Below are 22,465 nucleotides of genomic sequence, written 5' to 3'. Positions count from 1 at the left end.
TTATTTTTTCAACCAATTCAGTTAATGTCTACATTCAACTTGCTGATTGTTGGTTTTTTGTTTTGTTTTGTTTTGTTTTAAGAAAAATGTATCTGCAAAGCAGAATTGGTCTAGTATTTGTGTTAGGGGAGGTAATTCTTAAGTTTTATCATCAGGATTATGTCAGTCTATAGAATGAGCTGATAAACTTTCTTTAAGGATTATGTGTTATTTTAGGCTTTTAACATCTAAAAATGATCTCATCCTAAATGACTCTGAGGACATACAGATAGTTGTTTTTTCCAGTCTCTGGCTTTGGGCCTCTTCAGATGATGATTTTTGATAATTTATATTTTTCTAGAAAATAGTCAAACCTCTGTAGATTTTTAAATCTTAACGATTTAAGAGTAACATGAGTTAGAGTTTAAAAACAAAATTGCACACATTATATATTTTAAAAATTTATCCACACATGCAGTTATACTTCTTTTATGATACTCCGTAAGGTTCATTTTTTGATGCCAGGTGCCCCTGAAAGTGTCAGCGAAGATGACTGCAGAAACAGTCTTGAACTTGAGATTGTTGTCCCTCATAAAGAAACCGATGTCGGATAGGCAATGAGATCCTGCTGCATAGCCCAGGGAACTATATGTAGTCACTTATGATGGAACATGATGGAGGATAATGTGAGAAAAAGAATATATATATATATACACACACACATATATGTATGACTGGGTCACTTTGCTGTACAGTAGAAATTGACGGAACACTGTAAAACCACTATAATGGAAAAAAGAAAAATCATATAAAAAAAGAAATAGATGTCAATCAAGAGGGGTTGTTTTTTGTTGTTGTTGTTTTGTTTGTCTTTTTGCCATTTCTAGGGCCGCTCCCATGGCTTATGGAGGTTTCCAGGCTAGGGGTCAAATCGGAGCTGTAGCCCCCGGCCTACGCCAGAGCCACAGCAACGCGGGTCCGAACCGCGTATGCAACCTACACCACAGCCATGGCAACGCCAGATTGTTAACCCACTGAGCAAGGGCAGGGACCGAACCCGCAACCTCGCAGTTCCTAGTTGGATTCGTTAACCACTGAGCCACGACGGGAACTCCTTGTTTTTGTTTTTTTTTTTTTTGAGATGAAAGTAGGCAGTACAGTCAGGTAGGTATTTTCCTAGGGAGAAACATAGAACATGAACAGAAGAAAATAATCCCAAATACTAGTAGTTCCTTCTGTATGATCAGATTGTGGGTGGTTTTTATTCTGTAGCATTTTCCTCTCTATTTTCGTACATTTTCTACAGAGACATGCAGTAGAAATAAACCTGTCACTCGATGCCGTGGCAGTGTGTCTGTATGTACACCTTAGTTTTTTCTTTTTGCTCTCCTACCTCCCTTTGCCTCTTGGGGAACCGGTTAAGCAAAAATGAGGATGGATAGATGGATTATAAATGTTTTTTCGTGGTTACCTCTTAGCTCTCAAGAGGGATTCTGAAGTATTCCGTTTCGTACTGACTGCCCACTTTTTGCTTTGGAAGGCTAGTCTTTGCTTGTGGACAGGAGACAGGTCGTAGTGGCTTTGTTTCCAGAGCAGTAGAAATGTATTGTGTTGGTCCCTCTTTTCCTTGCTTCTCCTGACTTCTCCTTTCAGGAAGAGGAAGGAATGAAAGAGGGAGGGCAAGATGAATTGGAGCGTAGTTTGCACTAACTGCAGGAATGTTCCTATCCTGGAGATCTAGTGTAATTTTTAGAAAGACAAGGTATGTAGCCATAAGGGTGTCCTCTTTGGGAATTGAAGTGCAGTGAAGTCATTTGGCATTAATTCGTTTTTGGAGTTTTGAGACAATTGACTGCCTCATTGCAGAATTTTAATCTGAAATCTGTTGCGAAGATAGATGGCCTGTCTAAAAGATCTCTCTGTAACTATTCCATTAGGACATCAGATTTAGCCAACTATTGATGTGTTAATTCTGTTGGATTAGTTTCTGTGCATACACATACACACACACTGAAATCTCATTGTTTCTATGAAAATTTTATTTCTTAATTATTTAACCTCTTTTTATATACTATTAAGGAAAATTATGATGGAGATACAGTACTGTGTTTGCCCTGACAACAAAGGTGTTCTCTCTCTCTCATTGTTTTTTTTTTTTTTTTTCCTGCTTTTTAGGGCCGTACCCATGGCATATGGAGGTTCCCAGGCCAGGGGTTGAATCGGAGCTACACCTGCCAGCCTATGCCACAGTCACAGCCATTGCAATGACTTTTTTCATTTTGTTTTATTTTTCAAATTCTTATTTCTTTATATATATTTTCTACTGTACAGCATGGTGACCCAGTTACACATACATGTATACATTCTTTTTTCTCACATTACGTGTTCCATCATAATTGACTAGACAGAGTTCCCAGTGCTACACAGCAGGATCCCATTGATAATCCATCCCAAAGGCAACATTTTGCATCTGTTTACCCCAAGCTCCCAGTCCCTCCCACGCCCTCCCCTTCCCCCTTGGCAACCACAAGTCTTTTCTCCAAGTCCACGATTTTCTTTTCTGTGGAAAGTTTCCTTTGTGCCATATACTAGATTCCAGATATAAGTGATATCATATGGTATTTGTCTTTCTCTCTTTGACTTCTTGACTTTTTAATTTTCGTATACCAAAACCTTTCATGGTGATTTATGATTCAGGACAGTCTCTTTGAAGCAACTGCTTTTATATTTTATAGTGACGAGAGGAGAGTCACAAACCCAGTGCTTGTGTTGTATTTTTTTTCCTCTGTTGATTTGAGTAGGATCAAACAACCCGTAAGGTGAACCAGCTACTCAGCAAAATGGCACAGGCCAAAGAGTAAGGTGGTTCAAGTACCATGAGGGAGAAACAAGGAAAATGGGACACAAGAAAACCCAAGATTGTAAACATTCAGTGGAGAAATTTTACTCAAGGAGATGAAGAGGCTTGCTTGGTAACTACTCCCAAAGAAAATGGCAGAAACTCATACTTGGATTATTTATTACCAAGCAAGTGAAAGTGCACTTGCTAGGTGGTTGGCAAATTGATACATTCCTCCTTGCATGCTCAGTCAGGGCCTTGTAAGTAGGTGGATAGGTTATAAATTGTAAGTATATGAGCATAAATCTGGGTATAAGCCATTGGTTTCTCATGGGAGGGTAACCCCCAGCCCAGCCTTGCTTGCGCATTACCTGTGGGATTTGAGAAGAACCAACAGTTGATTGATGAATTGAAAATACTAGTTAAAGTAGAGAGTTGCAAGGGAGTTCCCATTGGGGCTTAGTGGTTAAGAGCCTGATCGAGTGTCCCTAAAGATGTGAGTTCAATCTCTGGCCTCACTCAGTGGTTAAGGATCCGGTGTTGCTGCAGCTGCAGTGTAGGTCTCAGATAGGGCTTGGATCCCCTGTTGCTGTGGCTGTGGTGTAGGCTGGCAGCTGCAGCTCCAGTTTGACCCCTAGCCTGGGAACTTCCATATGCCACAAGACCAGCCCTAAAAAGCAAAAAAAAAAAAAAACAAAAACAAAAACCCCTAATAATAACAAAATGGGGATAATGTATTTTTTTAAATATAGAGAACTACAGATTGATATTCACATTCTATAAACATTTTGTTTTTAACTTAAAGCAAATATTACACATTCATTTAAAATCTTTTGAAGTAAAGCCCAGCTTTTTAATTGAGTGTAGGTCCACTACCTGGGGATTTGTATCATCTTTCTTTCTTAAATAATCTAGAATACTTATCTACTATTTTGAATTCCAAGTTCCATAAAGTAGGAAAAGAATTTAAGCACCCACATATGCAATTTGTATGGAATCCTAATTGATTTTCACTTTTATAATTATTTCTCTTTTCTCATTTTTAGAGATTTACCTCCCCATAGATTGCAGTGTTTTCCCGAAACATTTATCTTAGTTTTCACTGAAACTCCCTTTTATGTATTCACATTTCACAATATTTAATTAAATATTACGTAATCACAAACGGGGTGCCACAAAAGGGATGAGAATGAAACAGCATAATATTTTAACTTGGGAGAACAGAATGTGACAGTATATCGCTAATGGAATAGTCTGATTCAAGCATTTCGCTTGCTATGGGCAGCAGTGTTTAAAGACAAAACATAGAACTAGCAGATAACTACAGAGGAGACCAGCCCGTTTGGGAAGTATCCTCTGTGTTCGTTTTAGTCATTGCCTATATTTTCTGTAGAACAGTTAGCTATGATAGGACCTTATGGATAAGACCTTTAGCAATGATCTTTGGTGATGAGAGTTGTTCAGGAGCTAAATATACAAGTGTTAGTAGGAGGAGAGAGTAACGGGCAGTCCGATTTCAGAGCTCAGGTGCCTCCCTTGTGGGAAGAATAGCACACTGTGTCCAGGATACATCCAGTAGATAAGAAAGGAGCGATGCCTCAAAAATAATGTAGTAATTTTGATGTATTCTCTGTGATGAATGAACTGAAAACCTCCAGAGCTTACCATCTTTTCAGATATCTCTGGAAAAATGACTAAAACTGATCTTCTCTTAGGATAGCAGTATATCAGTAAAAGAATAAGAACAGAAATTATGCAAACCACCTATGCAGACAAAATCCAAATAGAGTTATGAGTGGATAACAACACTTTAAAAAAAAAACCCAGTTGGTTGATAATCTTTATTTGGGAGGAATATTTTGCTTGATTCAGATTAGATAGCAGAGTCTTCATCCTTGTGGGGGTGGTTCAGCCCAGCCTTTAGCCTGTTCAGCACCTGCAGAGAAGGAAGGATAACTGCCTTTTACCCAGAGGCAAGAGTTTAGGCTCTGGAGTCAGGCTAACGAATAATGTTCAGCCCACACATTTTTGTTTCACTTGGTAGCTGTGTGACTCTGGGCAAGTTGCCGAACTTTTCTTGTCTCAGTTACATCATTATAAAATAGGGATTAGCGTCACAAAATTTCTGTGAAGATTAAATAAATAAATTCATGCAAAGTTCATAGAAAAATGCCCAGGATGTAGAAGTGCTCAATAAAGGATAGCTACCATTATCCTTTTATCACTGTCGAAAATGTGCCTAGAGAGATGACCCCCAGATAGGAGTATTGGAGATGAGGTACAGAAATAAACAAGAAGTAGGAGAGCCAGGGAAGGCCTAAGTGAAGACTGAGGGTGTTATCTAGAATAGTTGTTGTAGTTTGGGGCTCTGCCTCTTGTTCCCTGAAAGATAAATACTATATCAGAGTAGAAATGAAAAATTAGCTGAAAAAAGGAAAATAATAAAAATGACAAGAGAAATTGATAAGTAGAGAATAGGTATGTAGTGGTATGTGCATGAGAATGGCCATTAAACATTTTTTCCAGGTTTATTGAGTATAATTGACAAAATTGTATATTTTAATGGTGTCCGGTGTGACGTTTTAATATATGTGTCTGTTGTGAAATGATTACTACAGTCAAGCTAATTAACATTTCCATTACTTCACATGGTTATAATGAGGTGTGTATGTGTGTGGTGAAAACGTTTGTGATTTACCCTCTTAGCAAATTTCAAGTACACGGTATAGTATTACTCACTGTAGCCACCACAGTATACATTAGATTTCGAGAATTTATTCCTCTTGCATAACTGAAACTTTGCATCCTTTTGACCAACATTCCTTCAGCCCTCAGCCCCTGGCTGGAATAGATTTCTTGAAAAATCCCAATGAAATAACAGGAACCTGTGGCAAATTTAATCAAAAAAAAAAAAAAGAATATAAGGGAGATGGTTTGAAAAACACAAAAGGAATACCACACGTTGGGAAGAGATCTTAAGAAAAAAAGAGACTGATAAGCAGAGTTTTGTGGTCATGTATTTGGAATCCTGATAATTTCCTAGTAAGTAATAAATTAGAAAAATTGACCAGAGAAGTGGAAGAATTTGATTATGTCACACTTCTGTTTGAAATTCCCGTAAATTGCTTTCCATTGTTCTCAAGATAAAGATACAGACTTTCGCCTTGCCTTGTAGTCCCCTGTCCTTTGACCTCTGCCTGCTCTGCTGACCTTGCCCTCACGCCTTTGGCTCTTGGACTCCAACCAGACTTATTTTCTTTCTGTTCAGCCACCAGACACTGTTCTCTTTCACATAGGACCTTTCCACATCCTATTTGTTTTACCTGGAACGCTGTTACCCTTGTTTTGAACAGGTAGCTTCTATTTTTCTTTAGGTTTCAACTCAGAAGTTCATGTCCATAGGGAAACTGTCCCTTAATCTTCACAGACTAGGTTTGGGTCCCCCTGGTTCCCTATAGCTTTCCTCCATACTTAACTCTGTGAACAACGGTTTCTGATTATTCGTGTACCCTCTTTGAGGGTAGTGTTGGTGGCTCTTGTGCACACCATTGGGACTCTAGTGCCTAACACTTAGATGAGTACATAGGAAATGGTCACTGAATGAATAAATACCTGCAAATCAAATAACTTGCCATTTCTTGTGAAAATTACAAACCCGTTCTCTCAAAACAAAACAGACCCCAAATCTAAGTGATTTTTTTATGGACACCTTCTTTGAAGCTTTCTAGGAAATAATTTTCTGTATTAAACTGTTTCATAGTATACATGTATACATATGGAAAGCTATCTAGTTCATTTTTCCTAATAATCATACTTAACAAAATACCAGAAGGTGGTATTATAGACCTGGGTCAGTCATAGGAAAAGCCAGTATAAAATTCTAGCAAATCAGATTCAACAGGATGTTAAAAGAACAATGTGTCATAATCAGAATGTATCCATTGAATAAAAAGGATGAGTGGATTTGAGGTCAGATAAAAAACTGTGTGGTTACCTTAACCAGTGCCAGAAAACAGTTCGATAAAACTCAGTATTCCTTCTTTATTGTCTTTAATAGGATGAAGACAACTTTAGTTGGGGGGGAAATAAAGAATTTCTCTCCAAATCAGTAGCCAGTATATACCATGCTATGTGATGAAATGCTAGAGGCATTTCTGTGAAAATAGAATAAAACAAAGTCTCATTAATATTACCATTAGTTAACCTTTTTGGGGGGTTCTTGTTGCCAAATTATGGACAATGTAATATAACAGAAATAAAAAGTAGGATTTAATGGGAAAAAGATACAGTTCCCATTACAGGCATATGTAATTTTATTGCATTTTGCTTTTTTGCACTTCGCAGATACTGCATATTTTACAAAAAGTTTTGGCAACCCTGTGTTGTCAGGTGATGGTTAGCATTTTTTTGGCAATAAAATATTTTAAGATTGAGGTATGCACATATTTGTAGATAAGTCTATTACATTTGATAGACTACAGTATAATATAAACATAGGCACATACTTTTACATCACTGAGAAACTACAGAAAAAATTGTGTGACTCATTTTATTGAGATGGTCACTTTATTGCAGTGGTCTGGAACTGAAATGCAATATCTCCGAGTTATGTTTGTATTTGCACAGAGTGGTTATTCCTAGAAACCAAAGAGAAAATGAAAAACTATTAGAACTAATTGATATGAATTAATGAAAGTTAAAGTTAGATAAAAGATAGTGAATTTTCTGTAACATATAATAAATTAAAAAAGTTGAAAAATGATCCACTAACTGTATCATGAAGGTACGCTTTAATGAAGAAAGGCAAATAAATTATAAAATTCTACTGAAAGATATAAAAGAATTTAAATGGAAAGTCATATCATGATTATGAATGGAATGGTAAAGATGTGAGAGCTTTCAGAATTGGTTAATATTGACCAAACCCCAAAATATTTCTCTTGAAATTTCACCAGAAAATTTGTTTGGAAAAATAAACCAATGTTAAAGGCAAAATTTTCAGTGAATGGTAATTAGCAGGAAATAGTATGACCAAACACATATGTTTTGTAAAACAGTAATTTAGGTACTAAAGAATAGATAACCCATCTGAATAAACCCAGAAACAGATTTCATCGTATGTAAGAAATTCATGTTTTTTAAAAGAAACTTAAAAATCAGTCAATTAACTTCATAAAAAGACAAAATATCTGAGGAAGACCAACAGGCATATGAAAAGATGATCAGTATTATTAACTGTAGATGCTTTCAGAGTCCACCAATAAGTGAGATCGCACAGTATTGGTCTCTCTCTCTGACTTACTTTCCTTAGCATAATGCCATTAAGGCTCGTTCCTGTTGTTGCGAATGACAAGGTTTCCTTCTTTTTATGGCTGAATAATATTCCGTACACATATACACATGCCACATTTCCTTTATCCATCCCTTGATGGACACGTCATTGCTTCCATATCGTGAAAATATATGTATTTCTTATACCACAGTATCACAACCCTAAACTGAAAACAACCCAAATGTCCATTAGTGGGTAAATGGGTTGCAAAAAGTGGTATATTTGTATAGGGAATATACCATTACTCACTAATAAGAGGGAGTGATCCACTGATACATGCAACAGTGTAAATAAATCTCAAAATCATTATGTTGAATGAAAGATGACAGACAATAAAGATTTATAATACAAGATTCCACTTAAAATTCTAAGAACTGCAAACTAATCTATAGTGACAGAGAGCAGATCAGTGCTTGCCTGGGGACGGAACAGGGATTTGAAAAATCTTTTGAGGGTGAAGATCTGTATCTTGACCATGACATTGGTTTCATAGGTGTATGTAACATCTGTCAAAACTCTGAATTGTATACTTTATTTATTTATTTATTTTGTCTTTCTGCCATTTCTTGGGCCGCTTCCACGGCATATGGAGAGTCCCAAGCTAGGGGTCGAATTGGACCTGTAGCCACCGGCCTATGCCAGAGCCACAGCAATGAGGGATCCGAGCCATGTCCGCAACCTACACCACAGCTCACAGCAACACTGGACCCTTAACCCACTGAGCAAGGCCAGGGATCGAACCCGCAACCTCTTGGTTCCTAGTCAGATTCGTTAACCACTGAGCCACGACGGGAACTCCTCAATTGTATACTTTAAATGGATACAGCTTATTATGTATCTATTTTATATTGTGTATGTATGTGTTAAATGTACATTTGTGTATTTGTATTTGTATGTATCCACTGAATTCAGCTTATCCACACATCCTGTTGGCTGTATTTTCAGAAAGTATCTAAAATGCAATGACTTCTTGATATTTCCAGTGCCACCCTCCTAGTCTAGGCCACCATGATCTTTTGTCTGGATAATTGCTCTAGACTTTTAGCTAGTCTTGAGACGCTACATCTGGCTTCAGCTGATCAAGAGCCAGAGTCATCCTGTTGAATCATAGGTCAGATCACATTGCCCTTGCTTAATACCTTGTGCTCACTTACTTACGCGTTAGTTTCCCAGGGAACCTTCCCTGACTACTCTTTTTAAGTCACTGCCAGCTGTGAACTTGCTCGGCATCACCCTTTCCTGCCTTTTATTTTCTCCCTAGAGCTTCCTACTAAGATGCTGTATTTTACCTATTGCCTATATCTTTCACTTATTGCCTTTCTTTTTCCCCTCTCTAACATGTAAGTTTGATGAGGGCAGGGGTTTTGTACCTTGTCCCATCCCAGCTGTTTTCACATAGTAGGTGCTCAGTATATATTTGTGGAATGAATGAAATGTTTTCACTTGTATTGCACATAAATCAAGCTCAAAATTAAACTCACCCAATAGATGAAGTCTGGGATATGCTTCTGAAACAGGTTATTATAACATTGCTGTTCTTTGCATTGTCTGGTAGATATTCTTCATCTGCATTATGGGATTTAAAGCAATGGCTAAATTAGAGAATTAACTTGATCTGTAGTAATTTGGTTCCTTGTTTATAAAAGGAGGTAGGTATACTGAATGATCCCTAGAGTTCCTTTTTCTTTTCAAAGTCTGTGACCCTTTTAACCTGAACCCTTGTGGTTTACAGATACCAAGCAATTCCCTTTTGCTTCTCTTTATAGATAGTTATTAGTGCCTTTATTTCCTTCATCTCTTATTCTTTTTAAAAATCCCTGTAGCTCTGGAACCTAGAGTTTGGCAAGGAAGAGGTTAATACTAGAAAAAAGGGTGGCAGTTCATGGGATCAGAGTTTATCTCAGCAGCTGGTTTGAGAGGGAAAAAACAGTTTCAAATGACTAAGAATGGCCCGAATGTAATCTGAGTAGGAATCTGGACATAAATCTCTTTGTCCAATAATGGAGGAATTTAACGGGGTTTATGCCCCAGAAATTGTTTTCAAATTATGAATAGTAAGGAGAGAAAGTAGAATTTGATATACTACGTTTTATAGATAGCTATAGCTTTGTCCTGTAAATAGTTAAATTTAATGACTTGTATTTATTTATTTATTTTTGTATTTTTGTCTTTTTTTAGGGTGGCACTCGCAGCATATGGAGGTTGCCAGGCTAGGGGGTCTAATCGGAGCTATAGCTGCCGGCCTACACTATAGCCACAGCAACACCAGATCCGAGCCATGTCTGCAACCTATACCACTGCTCATGGCAACGTGGGATCCGCAACCCACTGAGCAAGGCCAGGGATCGAACATGCAACTTCATGGTTCCTAGTCGGATTCATTAACCACTGAGCCACAACAGGAACTCCATAATGACTTTTAAAAATTAAAAATTTTTAAATGACATTTAAAAAAAAAAGATACAGGGAGTTCCCTGATGGCCTAGTAGGTTAGGGATCTGGTGCTGTCACTGATATGGCTTGTGTCACTGCTGTGGCTTAGGTTTGATCCTTGGCCCAAGAACTTCTGCATGACACGGGCATGGCCACACACACATACACACACACACACACAATGCAGAAGATGCAACTCTAATTCCTTTGGGTCCCATCTTAAAAATAAAATTGTGCTTAAAAGAAAGTGTTCTTCTACCGAAAAGGGAGGGGCAAAACAAAATATATGGTAAGATGTTTTCATTACTTAAAATGCAGTTTTTTTTAATGATTTTTATGATTTGTTAACCACTGCCCCACTACGGGAACTCCATAATTAATGCATCACTTTTTATGAATAGGCTTCATAGGATTATTGTTTTATATTGCTTTCCCATCAAAGGTTCAAAAGAATATTTGAATATTTTCAATACCCTAATATAGTTTTATTGAAATATCTGGATATTTGTAACAGCTACTCTGTTGAAAATTAAAACCATGGTAATGAAAGTATCACTTATTCATGGTCAGTATAGCACACACTATAGGTTGTTTTTCTGGTAGTTCAGATGGTTTTGAGCTGACTTTTAAAAGGCTTTCCAGGCCCTCTTGCACTTACTGGGTTATGTTTGCTGGAAGCTGGCTTCATAGTGTGTTATTAGGGGAGGAAAGGGAGCCTGACCAGCTCCACATTATTCTGAGTCATGTTTCTTTTCAGTGCGACTAAACCGATGTGAATGTTGAGAGAGATCAAAATTTGGCAGCTTTTCATTTGCTTAATATTTGTAAACAGGCTTTTCTTTAGGGAAAGGCATTTGGAGGAGGGCAGAGACGTCATTCTCTCTCTCTCTTTTTTTTTTAAACGTGCACAGTGTTCTGTTTGACCCATACAGATTAAACATGTCACCACCGATAGACTCTTTGAGTGTGTAGACTCTGATATTGATGGGTTGGGATACAGACCTTTCTATTCCTTATTCAGTAAGGAATCCTGAGTAGGGGAGGAAGTGCAGCTGACCTGTACTGCTCTCCTCTTGTCCTCAGCAAGGAGGATAAGGTAACTTTCATGGATCCTTTTACAATTAAATAGCCGGTATTTATGAGTTCCTCTTAAGTGCCGAAGCCCTGATCTTGATGAAATGCAGCGTTGAACTGGATAGTAGTTTCAACACTTAAGAAGATTGTAAAAAGGGGCAGATAGATAATAAACATGTACATAAATAATTATCGGTAAGATGAAATCACTAGGAGAAGACAGATATTAGGTGATTATGAAGGCATGGGGTATTGTGGCAGCTGTTTAGCTGGAGTCAGAGAAGAGGTGACATTTGGATTGAGACCTGAAGGATGAAGAGAAAGAAACCGTGAGAGGACCTGCTCTAAGAGCATTTCCTGCAGAAAGAACCACAAGAACCACAAGTAAATCTGGTGGGTTCCAGGACAGGAAGGGGGCCACTGTAGCTGAAGGATGGTGAGCTAACGAGGAAGTGCAATAAGACAGAAAGTTGGAGATGTACCCAGATTACTTAGAGGCTAGTAAGCCATGGGGAGGAGTTTGGCTTTTCTAAAATGTGATGAAAAACTTTAGATGGTTTTTCAAAGGAGATGTTTATAATCTATGTTAAAGATGCAAGAGGAAAGCAAAAATGGAAGCAGGAAGGCTAGGTAGGCTGGAATTGGGATGGTGATGGCTTAGATCAAGGTGTTGGTAGTGGAGATTCAGTGTATATTTTGTTTATTTTTGTTCTACTTTAGATAGATTGGAATGATATGAAAGGGTCAAAAACAATCCTACATATTTGGTATCAGTACTTTAAATGCATAGCGCTGCTATTCGCTGAACTGAACAAGTCTCGAGGTTGGATGTGAAGATGTGGGCTGAGAACACTGTCCCTGTTTGGGCCACATCTACCCTCAGTATACCATAGAATGGAGTAGCCATGAAGAAAGTTGATCTGTACGCTCTGTCTGAGATTGTGAAGGGTGTTTCGTAATATTCTAAGACTTTGTAATAGTGTGAAACCTAGGGCAGTTGTAATAGAATGAGCTTGGAGCATGTGCCTGTGGTTTGCTTCTATAAGGCTCTGATGGGCTCATGTGATGGATGCTCCGGAAGCTAGTAAGACCTAAGACTGAGGTATTGAGGAGTGGCACTTCCGGTGGATTTAGAGGATGGATGCCCATTGGTTGTCAGCATCCATGTAGCTCAGGTGTCAGGAAAAGCCAGTAAAAGAGAGGCCTTCTAGGAGTTCCTGTCATGGCACAGTGGTTAATGAATCTGACTAGGAACCATGAGGTTACGGGTTCGATCCCTTCCCTTGCTCAGTGGGTTAGGGATCCGGCGTTGCTGTGTGCTGTGGTGTGAGTTGCGGACGTGGCTCGGATCCCCCATTGCTGTGGCTCTGGTGTAGGCTGGCAGCTACAGTTCCAAGCCCCTAGCCTTGGAACCTCCATATGCCACGGGAGCAGCCCTAGAAAAGGCAAAAAGACAAAAAAAAAAAGAGAGAGGGGACTTCTAAAATAATGAAAAAAATCATTCTGTATCGAATTGTCATTATTTGCCATTTTAATCTGTTGCCCTCTTTTTACTTTAAATTTTTATTTTTATATTTTTCAGTTATTTTACAAATAATTTGTAGAAGTATATAGGAGTAATGAGAAAACTTAGGAATTTTAATTAGAATTTAAACATCACAAACTCAAACTCATATTTTTAATATTCTTTTTTTTAGATAAGTTTTAGATTCATAGCAAAATTGAGAGGAAGGTACAGAGCTAATACACATGCCCCTAGCTCCTGAACATGCATAGCCTCCCCTGTCATCAACATTCCGCATCGTATTGGTACATTTGTTATTGATGAACCTACGCTTGACACATCATTATCACCAAAAAGTCCATAGTTTACATTAGGGTTCACTCTTGGTGTTGGGCATTCGGTGGGTTTGGATCCACCATTATAGTATCACAGAGTATTTTCACTGCCCTTAAAAATCCTCTGTGCTCTACTTATTCATTCCTTGTTCTCTTGACAACCACTGAACTTTGAATTGTCTCTGGTTTTGCCTTTTCCAGAGTATCATGTAGTTGGAAACATATGATTTATAGCCTTTTCAGATTGGCTTCTTTCACTTAGTAATATGTGTTTGTTTCCTCCATGTCTTTTCATGGCGTGATAGCTTATGTCTTTGTTAAACTGAATCATAATCCATTATCTGAATGTACTACAGTTTATTCACCTACTAAAGTACATGATGGTTGTTTCCAAGCTACTCTAAACATCTGTGTGCAAATTTTTGCGTGGGCATACTTTTCAACTTTTTTAGGTAAACCAAAGAGTGTGGTTGTTGTATCCTGTGGTAAGTATGTTTAATTTTGAGAACAACCTTCAAACTGTCTTCCAAAGTGACTGTACCATGTTGTGTTCCCACCAGCAGCAAATGAGAATTCTTGTATTCCCACATCCTTGCCAGCATTCGATGCTGTCAGTGTTCTGGATTTTGGTCATTATAATAGGTGCGGAGTGGTATTTCATTGTTCTAATTTGCATTTTTCTCATGACATATGATGTAGGGCATCTTTTCATATGCTTATTTGCCATCTGTATATCTTTTTTGGTGAGATATCTGTTAAGGTGCTTGGTCCATTTTGTAACTGAGTTGCTTATTTTCTCATTGTTCAGATTTAGAAGTTCTTTGTATATTTTGTCAACTGTGTCTTTAGCAAATATTTTCTCCCACTCTGTGGCTTATATGTTCATCATCTTGACAGTGTCTTTCACGGAGCAGACATTTTTTGTTTTAACTCAGTTCTTCAATATAATTAATTCTTTCACTGGTTGGGCCCTTGGTGTCATATCTTAAAAGTCATCACCAAACTAAGATCATCTAGATTTTCTCCTATGTTACTTTCTAGGAGTTTTATAGTTTTGCATCTTGCATTTAGGTCTGTGATTCTTTTTTTTTTTTTTTTTTTTTTTTTTGTCTTTTTTTGTTGTTGTTGTTGTTGCTATTTCTTGGGCCGCTCCCGCGGCATATGGAGGTTCCCAGGCTAGGGGTTGAATCGGAGCTGTAGCCACCGGCCTACGCCAGAGCCACAGCAACGCGGGATCCGAGCCGCGTCTGCAACCTACACCACAGCTCACGGCAACGCCGGATCGTTAACCCACTGAGCAAGGGCAGGGACCGAACCCGCAACCTCATGGTTCCTAGTCGGATTCGTTAACTACTGCGCCACGACGGGAACTCCTGTGATTCATTTTGATTTAATTTTTCTGAGGAGTGTAAGGTCTGTGTCTAGATTTACTTTTTTCACGTCATCGTCTAGGTATTCCAGCAACATTTGTTAAAAAGACTATCTTTTCTCTCTTGTATTGCCTTTGGTCCTTTGGCAGGTATCAGTTGACTATATTTATGTGGGTCTACTTCTGGACTTTCTCTTCTGTTCCACTGGTTTCTTTCGCCAGTACCACACTGACTTGATACTGCAGCTTTGTAGTAAGTCTTGATGTCACGCAGTGTCTATCCTCCAGGTTGGTTTGTATCTCTTCAAGAAGAGCATTGCCTTTCCACATAAACTGTAAAGTCAATATGTACAGAATAATTTGCTGGGATTCAAACTCACATTTGTATTCTGTACTTTTCTGTTCCTGAAGGCATATGCATATTCAAAATGGGAAGCCCTCTAATACATAACTGCTCATCAATTGCCATTCATAAACCTGATATGTATACATCAGGTAAATACTGATACTAGATTTCAAATGCATTTAATAGGCTATTGCTTGTCATTACTTTTGGTTCTTGCATTTTGTCAAAAGTGCAATACTTTTGAAAACCGCTGATTTTATTGAAGAAAGGATGACCATTTTCCTTTTTCACATTTATAAACTCCAATTAGAATGATAGATCCAATGAATTTTTTCATTTCTACATCACCTGTTTCTTTCTATACACAAATGCCTGCCTTCAGCATTTATCTGCCTGTGAACTTTATCAAGTAAATTTTGCTGTACGAACATCATAAAAGATGAAAGAATATGGTCCCACATCCTTTTAGGTAAATGGGATAGTCCAGGTTCTTGTTGTAACATATTACTTAATGAAATCCTTCCTGTTTTACTTGCTAGGAATCCCGCCTTTTCTTTTTGTCCTTGAAATACATATATTGTATACTTATTGCTTCTTATATTTGAGAAAATTCATCTAAGATACTGTCATCTGAAGGTTCGTTATCTGAAATTTTACTACTACCTGCCTCTTCACATTCACCAACTAATAATTGTGAAATAGCTTTCTTTGACAGTTTTCTTCTCTGTGCCATTATAGGCAGAAAATGAAATATTCTGAATTCTCAACTTTACCAGCTTAAAGGTCTTTCAGAATACATGCAATCAAGTGTTTGCGGTCTCATGTTTTTTCTAAAATTTCTTGTGAATGCCGTAATTGTATATTGTATACTTAGGCAGTTGTGTAACATTGAAATAAAAATTGAGCATGAAAAGAAAAAAAAAAAAACCCAAGAATACGAAGATGGTACCTCCAGACTTCTTTTTGAAAGGTGTGCAAGGCAATGGCTAATGTAATAAGAAAACTGCAGGATGGCACAGTAGTGTGTCATCCTTCTAGGCAGTTCCATTTTTCTTCCATTCTCTGATTGTTTTTTAGTGTAGCTGGAAATAATTTATAGGAAATGATGAAATAAATTTCAAGATGATGAACTGGCCAAAGATTTCAAGATAAAAAACAAGGAGCTCCTCTTGTGGCTCAGTGGTTAACGAATCTGACTGGGAACCATGAGGTCGTGGGTTCGATCCCTGGCCTTGCTCAGTGGGTTAATGATCCGGCGTTGCCGTGAGCTGTGGTGTGGGTCGCAGATGTGGCTCGGATCTCGAGTTGCTATGGCTCTGGCATAGGCCGGCAGCTACAGCTCCAATTCAACCCCTAGCCCGGGAACCTCCATAGGCCGCGGGAGTGGCCCAAGGAATGGCAAAAAGACAAACAAAAAAAAAAGAAAAGAAAAAGAAAAAACAAAGTCACTGAGGCCCCATAATATTCTCAGATTTATCAAAGGGCCCACTGGGACTCATAAGGTAATTTCAAGATAAAATGACTTTTACTCTGTTTTTTAAAGTAATATGTCTCTTTGTTCTTTGAAAGAGCTCTAAAAAAGTAAAAGTTATAAAAGATCAATCCTTACAAATAGAACTGTTCAAAAATATTTAAAAATAAAACTCGGAACCAGGTAACCTAGTGGTATAAGTAAGGATTAAGTTTGAAATGCTTATTAGACATCCTAGCGGAGATGTGTCGTAGTGGTTGACTCTGAGCCTGGAGTTCTGGGGGGAGATGCAGGCTAGAGATTTCATTCAGCGAGTCATCAACACACAGATGGTGTTTGAGGCCTTGGGTCCTAGATGGGATCGCCTGGGAAGGGTGTATACATTGAAAAGAGGAAAGAGCCAAGACTATGAATAGGTTCCTGGGGTGAGTGCACAAGGCTCTAGCATCCCGGGTGAAGGAAAAAGCTCTGAAAAGGGTGCAGTCAGTGAGGTAGGTACCCGTGGTACTAAGAGGTGAGCGTTGTAAGTAATCACTTGAATCAAAGGATGCTGAGAGCTGATTTTTTTTTTTTTTTTTTTTTTTTTTTTGAAGTGAACTGAGAGGTTTGACTCCTGGCCTTAAAAAAAAAAAAAAAAGTAGGGATCGTCAATGACCTTGAGAAGACCTGTTTCATTGAAGTGGTGGGGCCAAAGGCCTATTTGTAATGGACTAAAGTGAGAAAGTAGAAATAAAAAGCAGAGGTGATTTTTTTCAGTCAATTTTGCTCTGAAGCGGAAGCAGAGAAACTATAGTTGGTGAGAGTTTCTTTTTAAAATACACTTTAGGAGACAAAGTAATTGGTTGAGTTCTTAGAATTGGGGTATGAGCCTGGGAGATAGTGGTACCTTAAATTAATACATGAAGGCTCTGTACTAATATGCTCATATTAATACTCTCTAGGAGGGAGCAGAGACCAGCCTTTGCTCAGCCGCCTCCCCCTTCTTCTTTGCTAAAAAAATTCTGCTAGGATTTTTACTTACTTTTTGCTTGTTAAGAGACAAAAGCCCTCAACATCGGCCTGCCTGTCTGATTTTATGATACAAGTCAACAGGGAAAAATTGAAATCTTTGTTAGTCAAATCCCAGTTTTCTGGAATACATTTAATACTTTTAAGTGGCATGTACCTGCTAACTAGATTTCCTTATCTTTTGGGACTTGTTAAATTATAATAATTGCTATCTAAATTATAAGATGAATTGAAATTGCGTTTTATTTTGAATGGTATAAAAGTCTAATTTTAGCTGTTTTTTCTTGCATGAATGCTGCTTGGGATTGTGAAGAACAAAGGTTCTGAAATATGTATTTTGAGATATAAATAATTATAATGGAGGAAAAGTTTTTAAAACACTGTAGAAACTGATTTACTAATACCTATTGAATGGGCTAGTTTGGAGCAGTTAGAACCTTTACTTAAAATACTGGTTTGGGTACTGTTGTGTTTCATTAAAGAATAATGTTTCTCCTGAGAGTGTAGGGATTATATCTAGTGAAGTTGACACTGAAGTTGACTTCAAAACTTTTCTTCTTTAGCTGCTTCAGATTTGGAATGTGATTTTTTTTTTTTTTTAACCACATATTTAATTGCCTGGGATATGTAGTTATGCCAACTTCATTATTTTATGATTTAAGGGAATCAAAAGTCTTCTTTACAACTTTTCATTTTAATTTGTTATTTTACTTATTCTGTGTTACAATCTTAATCCTCTGTGTTTTGGGATAGCTCAATATTGTAAGCCTGCTTGAACAAATAAGACTTTCTGGAACAATTCTGAGTGATATTCCGGGAACTCAGTGGCAGTTAAACAATACAGATGTCTTTTGGCTCTTGAAATTTTCATGGTTGGCTTCCACTATATGAGGTTGTTGGATGCAGAAATTATTTAGCATCATTGTCAGAAATCCCTTCAGACTAATTTCAAAACCCAGTTTCTGAAACTCTCCAAAGAAGCAAGATCTCAAAATTTCTTAACATTGACTGTTTGAAAATTCTTTGGTGTAATGGTAAAATGCTCACAGTTAAACTCAGAGGTCATGTTTGCCAAACTGTTATTTTACATGCTTATGCTCATAAATTTTGTATGTTGATAATTAGTTTTAGCCTCTTGGACTGAAGATAGAGCTTCTTTGATTCTCTCTTTCCTCCTCTCATTACAATACTTTCTTTCTTTCTTTCTTTCTTTCTTTCTTTCTTTCTTTCTTTCTTTCTTTCTTCCTCTCATTACAATACTGACCTCTTTCTTTCTTTCTTTCTTTCATTCATTCACTCATTTATTGATTGATTGATTGATTGTCTTTTTGCCTTTTCTAGGGCCGCTCCTGCGGCATGTGGAGGTTCCCAGGCTAGGGGTCTAATCAGAGTTGTAGCCGCCAGCCTACGGCACAGCCACAGCAACGTGGGATCCGAGCTGTGTCTGCAACCTACACCACAGTTCACGGCAATGCCGGATCCTTAACCCACTGAGCAAGGGCAGGGATCGAACCCGCAACCTCATGGTTCCTAGTCGGATTCGTTAACTACTGCGCCACGACGGGAACTCCTGACCTCTTTCTACTACCTTAATTTCACTATATGTTTAGGGAGAAAAGGCTTCCTCCAGCGCATCTCTAGTATCCTGCAGTGTTACATCATGGGCTGTAAAACGCTTTAGGATTTGGTCCCTGCCCGCACCAGTTTCATATCTTCAATGCTCTTGCACTATTTATGATTATCCTAATAAACCCTCTGAAGTTCCTGGGCTATTTCTCATGGTTTTCTTCCTTTTACTTGTAATTTTGTCTCCTACCTTGTCTGTCTAGCAAATTCCTATTTATTCTTTACATTTCATGTCTTGTTTTTTGTTTTGTTTTGTCTTTTAGGGCCACAGCCACAGCATGTGGAAGTTCCCAGGCTAGGCGTGGCCTCAGCCACGGGCTCCAAGCCACATCTGTGACCTACACCACAGCTCCTGGCAATGCGGGTAACCCACTGAGCGAGGCCAGGGATCAAACCTCAACCTCATGGTTACTGGTCGGGTTCGTTTCTGCTGTGCCCCTCCAGGAACTCCTACATTTGCTGATTGTTCACCTCCTCTTTTATGTGTTTGCCTTGGGCAGACTTTGGTGCTACTTCTTAGGTTTTCGTGCTGTACTTCACAGATCCTCCCGCTGTAGGAATCATCAGTCTAATTGTTGTACATTTGCCATCTCTCTGGATCTGCAGAGTTCAGTGCAGTAGCTACTAGCTGCAAGTGGCCACTGAGCACTTAAAATGTGGCCACTGTGACTGAGGAACTGAATTTAAATTTTATTGACTATAAATTAAATGTAAATAGCCACGAGTGGCTAGTAGCTACTCTGTTGAACAACATAGTTCACTGCTTTTGCAGTGTGACAATAGGATGAATAATGGCAGATGTGGGTAGAGATCAGTGTCTCCAATGAAAGTTCAACATCTGAATTGAGATGCGAGTATAAAACCCACTCTGACGTTTAAAGACCTAATACCAAAAAAGAAAAAAGATGTGAACTTGTCACAGGTAATTTTTAGTATCCATTAGCTATTAAAATGATAGTTTGACCGCAGTGAATTAAATTAAATGTATCATTTAAAATAATTTCACGTGTTTCATTTTAGTTTTTTAAAGTTACCACCAGAAAGTTTAAACCCCTACATTTGGCTCACCTTTGTTTCATACATTATATGTCTTTTGGGACAGTGTTATTTTGACAGCGAGCTTCTTGTGGGCAAGGAACTTATCTACCTTTCCGTTTTTATCACAACTATCATCACACCTTCTATACAGTAAGTGTTTAATAACCAGCTGTTGAATGAATGAAATTAAGTAGTCTCCAGAAATTGTAACCAGGAGTCTTTTGAGGAATTGAAGCTTTAGATTAGGGCAGATAACTTTATTGATCTTTAGGTATATGTCAGTTTCATAGTATATTAGATATGATTGATAATAAACACACCTGCACAGAGAAGGAAAAAACTTGAGACCTAGGAAGACAACAGTAATAGCACTTGTTCTGAGCACTTTCTTTAATTAAATCATTAAGTCATGGCAACAGCATCTGTGAGCCAGGTTCTATTAATAATCCCCATTTCCAGGAAACTAAGGCAGAGAAATTAAGAAACTTGCCCAAATACACAAAAATGTTAACTGATTTTCCCGTTTCATGAATCCTGGCAGCCTGGCTTCATAGTCTGTGCTTCTTACCACTATGCTAAGGACATAGAAAGTAGTATCATTATGGTCACCCATGATTATTTAATTACTCTTAGGGTATGAAAGGATTGATATGAATGCATCCTGGGCAGCACTGGACGTGGGGGACTTTTTGGTGTTTAGATCCCATAAAATGAAATGAAGAAAATTAATGTAGGAATTGTAGTCTGCCTTTTAATTTCTTTAAGATTTATTAAAATTCAGCAATCAAAGTATTTTTGTCCATTCCCTATAAGCTCTTCTATTGTATTTTTAGTGACTTTTTTTCAGCTCATGAAGAAGCATAAAAGTGTTGTCACTGGTACAGTATAAGTGAAAATTAACATTTGGCTTCTGGAAAAACAAATTGGTCACTTACATAGAGCCCCCAGGAATCAGCTCTTCAGTGACACTTTATTTTTAGGGGGAAATGAAAAAGCAAGGATATGTTTATTTCCCTTTAGCTTTCTGTTAATATATCCCACTGAAAATTTTATTTTGTAGCTAATTGAAAGTCCAGTATGTTAATATTCTGAATAAATATTATCAAATGAATAGTCATGAAGCAGCGGGGTGTAATGTTCAAAGGAAAGTACTTTTTTCCTCTCATTTTTGATATGCTGCCACAAATGCTTGTGTATTTTGAATTTGGATTGTTCTTTGTTTTTTCCCGTTCATATGATTCTTTTCTGTAACATACATTTTGAGAAGTCATACATTTTTAAGTATTCTGGAAAACTTAGCTTGAAAAATAATACTGTCAAAAGCTTCAGAAGGAGTCTAGGTAATGGATTTACTTGGAGGCATCATCATTTCACATGCAGAAAATGGGTTTACTTCTCTTGCTTACCTGAGTCTGGGTTGGCAGGCGGTTGAGTTGGCAGTCCTGAGCGTCCGGCAGTTCTGTTCCACACTGTTATCCAGAGACTTCATTCTTTTTATCTTGTTTCATCACCCCCTAAGGAGTTTTTTGCTCTTGTTTACAAAGATGAATCTCAGTCACTATCACCACATTCACATTCTAGTCTGTGGGACAAGGGAGAAAACGAGTGGAAGGTGAGCAGCTTCTTAAAAAATGTGTAGCCTGGAAGTTACATACAATATTTCCTGTTCACATCCTGTTGGCCAGAACTTAGTCATAGGGCACATCTCTCTGTACATGAGGCCAGGAAACGTAGAAGTTATTTTTAAAAGAGAAGAATGAGTCCCTTCCATGTGACTAATTCTCATGTATTCAGCACTTAACTATATGTTACATCTCGTGCAGGGTGCTTAAGTTATCTCATTCACTCTTCGTGACTGAGATGCAAAGAGGTTAAATATCTCAGGCCAGGTCACCCAGAAAGGAATGAGAAGAGCCGGAATTTGAACTCAAGGCTGGACAGACCCCGTGTCTGCTAAACTCTCAAAGGTGATGTTTCCGCCACACATGCCTAAGAGGTTAGTTAATCAGAAGAAGGAATGAAGATGTTTGACCCAAGCACGTAGAAAGATGGTGTCGTCATTAGCAAAGACCAGAAAACCAAACAATTTCTAGGGAGATGATCAGGAATTT

At 38.0% G+C, this 22,465-nt stretch overlaps 1 protein-coding gene and 2 long non-coding RNA genes across 12 annotated transcripts in view; 2 read left to right on the top strand and 1 right to left on the bottom strand.

Moving 5' to 3' along the window:
* MAGI3 (membrane associated guanylate kinase, WW and PDZ domain containing 3) overlaps positions 1-22,465 on the top strand; it is a 266,980-nt gene that overhangs the window by 94,354 nt on the left and 150,161 nt on the right. The gene's annotated exons all lie outside the window — the stretch shown is intronic.
* Positions 716-5,368, top strand: LOC146404189 (uncharacterized). The gene is made up of 2 exons (XR_014844555.1): positions 716-2,158; positions 3,457-5,368. It is a non-coding gene; the product is annotated as an uncharacterized LOC146404189 (long non-coding RNA).
* On the bottom strand, positions 4,646-21,991 carry LOC106507448 (uncharacterized). The gene is made up of 3 exons (XR_001303440.3): positions 21,761-21,991; positions 9,632-9,716; positions 4,646-4,754 (listed from the first exon to the last, which is right to left on the bottom strand). It is a non-coding gene; the product is annotated as an uncharacterized LOC106507448 (long non-coding RNA).

The sequence above is a fragment of the Sus scrofa genome, chromosome 4 (genome assembly GCF_054392235.1).
Source record: "Sus scrofa isolate SSC_HxYL_T2T_F1_AM1 chromosome 4, Sscrofa_HxYL_maternal_Yorkshire_Landrace_v2.0, whole genome shotgun sequence".
Classification (NCBI taxonomy): domain Eukaryota; kingdom Metazoa; phylum Chordata; class Mammalia; order Artiodactyla; family Suidae; genus Sus; species Sus scrofa.
The sequence above is the reverse complement of the archived record's forward strand: the minus strand, read 5'-3'. Positions and strand labels throughout refer to the sequence as shown.